A 7,705-nucleotide genomic window follows, 5' to 3' on the forward strand; every position below is an offset into this window, starting at 1 on the left:
ACAATTCTTATGTAATTCTTATTAATCATAATTAGCAAACTAGCCAATTTTACCTCCAAGTGGAGTATTAGTTGTTGCTAAGAAAGCTCTCATTACTTATTCAGAGTATTATTCCTCTGAGGCTTGGATGACTCCATCCTGGTAGCCACCCCTAGCTGACTAGGGGAGGTGTGACACCAGAAATAGAGGAAGACTCACCTCCCTGAAACCCACTGAGTGGGACAAGGCACCAGTGTATGGAGATCTCACTTTTGCTTATAGGATGTTTTTTAATTCTATGTTAATTGTGACATCTTCCAGAAACCTTTTGTGTTGTATTTTCTCTCAGCAACAATCTCTGTCTGCTCTCTTTCAGGAAAACCATTGCACCATGTCTTGTGTTGAGCTGATTTTTTTTTCATCAGACGGCATTTCTGTGATTCCTTTCATCTAGTGATGGTGATGATCAGTAAGTCTTTATAATCCTGTGGCATTGGATGGCTTCAGTCAGAAACTGGAACCTTACAAGTTGGGTGAATGCAAAAATAATGCAACAAAAATACAAACGTAGAGGACGGTGTTTAGCTTTTGGCTTTCACTGTTATCACTGCTGTTGCTGGTATCTACCTATGTTAGAGAACATTTCATTAAAGTCCAGAATTCTTTCTTTCAGCTTTTCTTCACTATCATTAGCATAAAGTGACAAAAGGTGAACAGTATTTTGACTCCAGTAATCAAGTCTTGATAAATCTACTGTAGGATTTCATTCCTTTGTACTTTTTGCTGAATTGTATAATATTTTAAACAATTTTCTGAAAAATATCAAGTGTCATATCATGTTTCCTGATTGGCATCACTGTCAAAGTGACTTACTAGCTGGCTCTCTTGATCCCTGCAGTTTGAGAGTGAACAGTTTGCCATGTACACTTCTGTACCATTCTGCACTGTGATAAGTGAATCTCCTTTTGGAGGCTGGGAGCCATCTCTTTTGCAGAGTAAATAGCATAGACCAGACAGGAGAGTAGTAGGATCTGGATTTCTTCGTACAGGCTTTTTGTGCCTTTTTGCCGGTTGCAGAAACAGTTTTCCAGTTTATCGAAGAACAATGTATTTCCTCTGTGTAAACAAATGTAAGCATTGGGTCTATTGGCCAGTGAAAAGTTAAATGAAATCAGTAGTTACACCACCCTGCACCAAGCCTGGATAAGTAAACAGGTGTTGCAACAGTACCTCTGATGCCATGCCTGTGAGATAGCAAAGCCTACTTACGCAAGGTCCATCTTCAAAACACTATGCAACATGAGGTAATTTGCTTTTATTTGTAATTTAATTTGAGGAAATTGTAACTTTGAATTCCTATTTGTGAAGGTCAAAATTATAAGTACTTTTTTTTTATTCCCTCCCACAAATAGAGAGAATAGTTGAGCTTTTTACTGTACTTTGGAAATACTGCTTCACAAGGTGGATCACAGATCCATTTCCCTGTAGGGCCTTTAACTGTTTGCAGATTATAGTTAATCCTCCACCAAGGTTTGTGGAAGAGAGATGAGAAAGCAAGTAACAGGCTTAAATTCACTATCTTGCTTCCTCATCTTGGATGAGAAGTGTTTAATTCTAGAAATCCCTCCAGTGCTGAAAAATAGCAGTGGCAAATACAGATTTAAAAAAAAAAAAGTAAAATCCCCAGAGACGCATGTTTTACTTCTGTATTTCTAAATACTGAATGACTTATGCCTTAGAGAGAAGGAGAGAAGGGGAGAGTATTCATCATTTTTCTGATATATTAGTTATCATTACCTATATCTCTGGGGTTCTTGGGCTGCCTTTGGACATTCACTATCAGTCAATTATGATGGCAAGAAGCTTCATAGATTTATGAGAGTTATACAAGAGAAAGGACGTTGTTGTTCTGTTTCAGGACCAGTATTTCAAAGGAGACACAACCTTATAAGCTGCTGGTACAGTGGGACTGGCTTGGACAGAGTTAACTTTAAGGAAGCCTGTGTAGTGCTGTGCTTTATATTTGTGGCTAAAGCAGTGCTAACAGCACACCAGTGTCTTGGCTATTGCTTTTACTTCTTTCCACTGTGCCCTGCAATGAGCAGAGTCAAGGCACGGAAGATGCTAAGAGGGTACACGGCCAGGACAGCTGTAATTAAAATTTCATTATTGTGATACAGGAGTCTTCTTGGCTGCCTTCTTTCTTCCATCCTATTTCAAGGGGGAGCGGAGTGCTTGAGCAGCTGAGTGGTAGTTGGGTGTTGGCATCTAGCCACCTGCTGGGTTAAACCACAACAGAAAGGAAGCCTTTGGGGGCATGTGCCCTCATACAGCCTTTCTAACAAAGGAAATAAATTTGAAGAAAAGAAAATGATTGGTATTCTAACTATCTCTTCTGAAACAGATAGGAGCAGCTTCATGTTCACAAAACATGGTCCTCATGGGGGATTTCAAACACCCTGGTATCTGTTGGAGGGACAACACAGCAGGGCATCAGAAATCGAAGAAGTTCCTGGAATGTGTTGATGATAACTTCCTCTTCCAAGTAGTACAGGAACCCACAAGAGAAGGTGCTATGATGGACCTGGTCCTCACCAATGAGGAGAGGCTGGTGAGTAATGTGAAGCTGAAGGGCAGCCTTGGCTGCAGAGACATGAAATTGTGGAGTTCAAAATTCCAAAGATATCAAGGAGGATGCACAGAAAGCTTGCTACTCTGGACTTCAGGAGAGCAGACTTCGAACTCTTCAGGGAACTGCTTGGCAGAGTAACATGGGATAAAGCCCTGGAGGGAAGAGGGGCCCAAAAAAGCTGGTCACTATTCAAGTACCATCTCCTTCAAGCCCAGAAGCAGCATCCCAAGAAAAAGGAAGGCAGGCAAGAATGCCAGGAGGCCTCCAAGGATCAACAAGGAGCTCCTGGACTTACTTAAGTGCCAAACAAAAGCCTATAGAGGGTGGAAGCAGGAACAGGTTACCTGGGAGGACTGCACAAAGTTGTCTAGGCAGCCAGGGATTAGTTTAGGGAAGCTAGATCGAAATAAATCTGTCGAGGGACATAGAGGGGAACAAGAAGAAATTCTACAGGTATATGAGTGATAGAAGGAAAGACAGGGAAGATGTGGGCCCTCTCCAGAAGGAAACTGGAGAAATGGTCATGAGGGATATGGAGAAAGATGAGGTGCGCAATGACTTCTTTGCCTCAGTCTTCACCCACAACAGCTCTAGACCCACCACCCAAGCTGCAGAAAGCAAAGGTGAGAACTTGGAGAAGGTAGATCAGGTTCAAGACTATCTAAAGAACCTGAAGGTGCACAAGTCCATGGGACTCGATGAGATCAATCCATGGGTTCAGAGGGAACTGGTGGATGAAGTTGCCAAGCCGCTATCCATCACATTTGAAAGGTCATGGCAGTCTGGTGAAATTCCAACTGATGGAAAAAGGAAAACATAGCCACCATTTTCAAGAAGGGAAAAAAAGATCCAGGCAACTACAGGTCAGTAAGTCTCACCTCTGCGCCTGGCAAGATCATGGAGCAGATCCTCCTGAAGGCCCTACTAAGGTGCATGGAAAATAAAGACGAGGTGATTGGTGGTAATCAACATGACTTCACCAAGGGCAAGTCGTGTCTGACAAACTTGGTGGCCTTTTATGATGGAGTTACAGCATCAGTGGATAAAGGAAGAGCAACAGCATCAGTGGATAAAGGAAGAGCAACTGAGATCGTCTACCTGGACATGTGCAAAGAATTTGACACTGTCCCTCATAACATCCTGGTTGCTAAATTGGAAAAAAATGGATTTGGTGGATGGACCACTCACTGGATGAGGAACTGGCTGGATGGTTGCACTCAGAGAGTTGTGGTCAGCAGCTCAATGTCCAAGTGGAGACTGATGAGGAGTGGTGTTCCTCAAGGATTGGTGCTGGGACTGGTGCCATTAATGTCTCTGTAGGTGACATGGACAGTGGGATCGAGTGCACCCCCAGCAAGTTTGCAGATGACACCAAGCTGAGTGGTGAAGCTGACACACTAGAGGGAAGGGATGCCATCCAGAGGGACCTGGACAGGCTTGAGAGATGGGTCCATGCCAACCTCATGAAGTTCTACAAGACCAAGTACAAGGGTTCTGTGCCTGGGCTGGGGCAATCTCAAGCACAAATACAAGGTGGAGAATGGCTTGAGAGCAGCCCTGAGGAGAAAGATTTGGGGGTGCTGGTTGATGAAAGATTCAACATGGTCTGGCAATGTGCACTTGCAGCCCAGAAGACCAACCATATCCTGGGTTGCATCAAGAGGAGTGTGACCAGTAGGTTGAGGGAGGTGATTCTGCCCCTCTACATTGCTCTCATGAGACCTCACCTGGAGTATTGCATCCAGTTCTGGGGCCCTCATCACAAGAAGGACATCGAGCTGTTGGAGCAGGTCCAGAAGGTCCACCTCCCCTATGAGGACAGGCTGAGAGAGCTGAGGCTCTTCAGCCTGGAGAAGTGAAGGCTCTGGGGGGCCTTATAGCAGCCTTCCAGTACCTGAAGGGGGCCTACAGGAAAGCTGGGGAGGAACTTTTTGTAGGGGCAGATAGTGAAAGGACAAGGGGAAGTGGTTTTAAACTGGAGAAGGGTAGATTTAGACTAGATATTAGGAAAACATTATTTACTGTGAGGGTGGTCAACACTGGAACAGGTTACCCAGTGAGGTTGTGAATGCTCCCTCCCTGGAAGCATTCCAGGCCAGGCTGGATGGGGCTTTGAGCAATCTGGTCTAGAGGGAGGTGTCCCTGCCTATAGCAGGGGGGTTGGAACTAGATGGTCTTAAGGGTCCCTTCCAATGCAAACCATTCTATAATTCTACAATTTAGTGTACTACTTATTTTCATATATACATATATATAAAACACTGAAAATGTTAAAGTGAATTTTGAGTGAGTAAAATACACTGCTTGATAAGGCACATTGATTGCTAGGTGGCATTTTTCACTGAAGAAAATTAAAATTGGGAAAACTGTGCCTTAGATGCCTATCTTCAAAAAAAAAAAAAAAAAAAAAGCAGTATTATGCAGTTTAGCTATTATTATTATAGTACTGATGCATAAGAAAAATAAAACAAAATTCATCATGTTTCTGCTAGAAACCCTTTAGAAAGATCACTAGAAGACAGAGTGAGAACATGCAAGCACACAGGGATATGCTTCAGGGTTTGAACCATCCTTGAATTAGACTTGCCTTGAAGACAAAGGCTTTAATGCATAGTTGATACCGGCAGACTTTTCTTTCTGAATTTACATAATTACTTCTCAACCTTGTATAAGCTTTGACATTCTTGATATGCTGCAGTAGTTAGTTCTCAGTTTAATGACATTTTATGAGAAAACTACAACCTGACAATAGCTACTGTTTTGCTTTTATCAACCTTTGTTGTCTACCACTTAACCTTGTCTAAAATGTTACTCTTGTACGTTTCTAAGAACTCATTGCCACATTCATAGTTTAGCATTATCGACAAACTTTCTAATTTCACCAAGAACCTTTCATGCTTTTATGAGTATGTTGAACAACATTGATCTAAGCATTGATCCCTCCTTGTGCTTTAAAAGCTGAACATTATTCCTCCTCTTTTCTTGCAAAAGCAACTGTTCGTCTGTAATAGCTGCCAGGTTCAATGGGGCTCTGGGCAGACTGATCTAGTGGATGACAACCCTGCCCATGGCAGGGGGTTGGAACTGGATGGCCTTCAATTCACTTCCAACCTGAGATATTCTGTAATTCTGTGATTTGATAATAATACGTCTATGGTTTTTCCTTAGTTCTTTCAGGATTTTTTGGTGTGGGATCTTGTCAAAGTGTTTTTGAAAGCACAAGTGCAATATTTATTTCTTTCTGCAGGCTTATTGATTCCTTCAGACAACTCCTACAGATTCGTGCAGTGATACTCCTCCTCCTGACTATTCCTCATTGTATCCTTTATGCTCATGTCTGCTGATTTTACTTTACTGATCTATTGACCAATTTATGCACGGTGACCTGTCTATCATCTGGAAATATCTTTCAAGACACTTTTCAAACTTTAATTAACAGAGTAGACACTGATTCAGAGGGCAAATTTTCACATATATCCTTCTTATGCTTCTCTCAGAGACAGAGGCACTGCCCTGATGTCCTACCTGGCTGTTCTTTCTTCCATGCCTAAGCTTGTCTCACATCAGAAGGATGCTTCTAAAGGAAGTGTTCAAATTCACCACCAAGGTCCACTTTTGTCATTCATCTCCCTATAAATATAATGAACATCTTCCAGTTCTTCGGCACACTTCTTTGTCAATGTCTGTGCTCACAGGTTCTCTTTCTTGCTTCCCCTCCTACCTTCTGCCCCTCTGCTTGCTTGTCTGTCCTGGTGTGTGATGGACACATTTTCCACACCTTTTTTGGGGGGAGATATGGCCCTAGGAGGACAACAGCAAAGGCACATTATCCAGCTTTCACTTAGGTTATCTGTGGTCATGGAAAATGAAACATAAAAATATCTGGATTCAAAGGAAAGATCAAATTACCTGCCATTATTTTGTTTTTCTTTTCACTCAAGACTCATGCAAATTGCAAACACTATCTTAGAAAATAAATTTGGAAAGGCAGAGAGACCTTTTCCTAATGTTCTAACTGTTGCAGTGTATAGGATGGAGAGGAAAAATTATTAGCCTCATTCACCAAGTCTGACATCTATTTCATTGTCTCCTAAGTGGAGTCTTGTCTTTCACAGCAAAATTCTGCAGACGATTTCTGTATGGCACCCAATAGGAAACTTCCTTCACTTTCCTTCTCCTCTGTGAATCAATAACCTCCTCATTCTCCCTAAATTTTCTGGGATCCTTTCCTTTGCATGCAGGATTTCCTTTGTATGCAGTAACGTATAGTGCCCTAAAATAGCCTGCAGATTACTTGACATAATGCCTCCACTGCTTAGAGAACAATGATTATTTTGTCTTTTATTACATCTGATGTACACCTTTCCCAATATAAGCTGGAATAGCATCTATACCATTTTTTTCTAAAATATGAGTTAGCAGAAAGCTGGCTCTCTCTTTTCTGCATACATTTTGCTACTTGCCATCAAAACTACACAACAGCCAAGCAACGTAAAGCTCCTCCAAAGCTGTGGGAGACTAAAGGAAGTTATAAGAAGTGACACGGAATATTCATTAATTCACACACCAGCACTGTTAGTGGTTATGGCTTAGTGCAAATGGAAATGCCTGAACAATTTTTAACCATAGTATCTTATTTCTTCATTATGGCATTTGAGGATGCTAAAGACACTTGCACTTCCTCTTGGCTAACCTAACAAAGCAAGTGCTGATCGGGAAGCTAATTTTCAGTCCGACCAAGAGTAATGCCTCCTATTTTATGATGTTGGCCCACAACATCACAGGTGGATGTTGCTGGTAGGGCAGAGGAGGTTGAACCTTCCTGCCAATATCCCGTTACATTTTGTTGCTGTGTGACAGATGGCAGCAGAGGGGCAGCCTGACAAAATGGTGTCTGACAAGGAAGTGCAGATGAAGAAAAGGTGTGTCACTGAATTCCTCCATGTGCAAAAAATGGCACCCACTGACATTCATTGCCACTTCCTGAATGCTTGTGGAGCCCAAACAGTGGATGTGAGCACAGTGAGGCTGCATGGTGTGTTTCAGCAGTGGTGACAGCAACAAGTCACCTCCACTGGTGCAGGCTTTGATAAG

Source organism: Numida meleagris, chromosome Z, assembly GCF_002078875.1.
Source record: "Numida meleagris isolate 19003 breed g44 Domestic line chromosome Z, NumMel1.0, whole genome shotgun sequence".
Lineage (NCBI taxonomy): Eukaryota > Metazoa > Chordata > Aves > Galliformes > Numididae > Numida > Numida meleagris.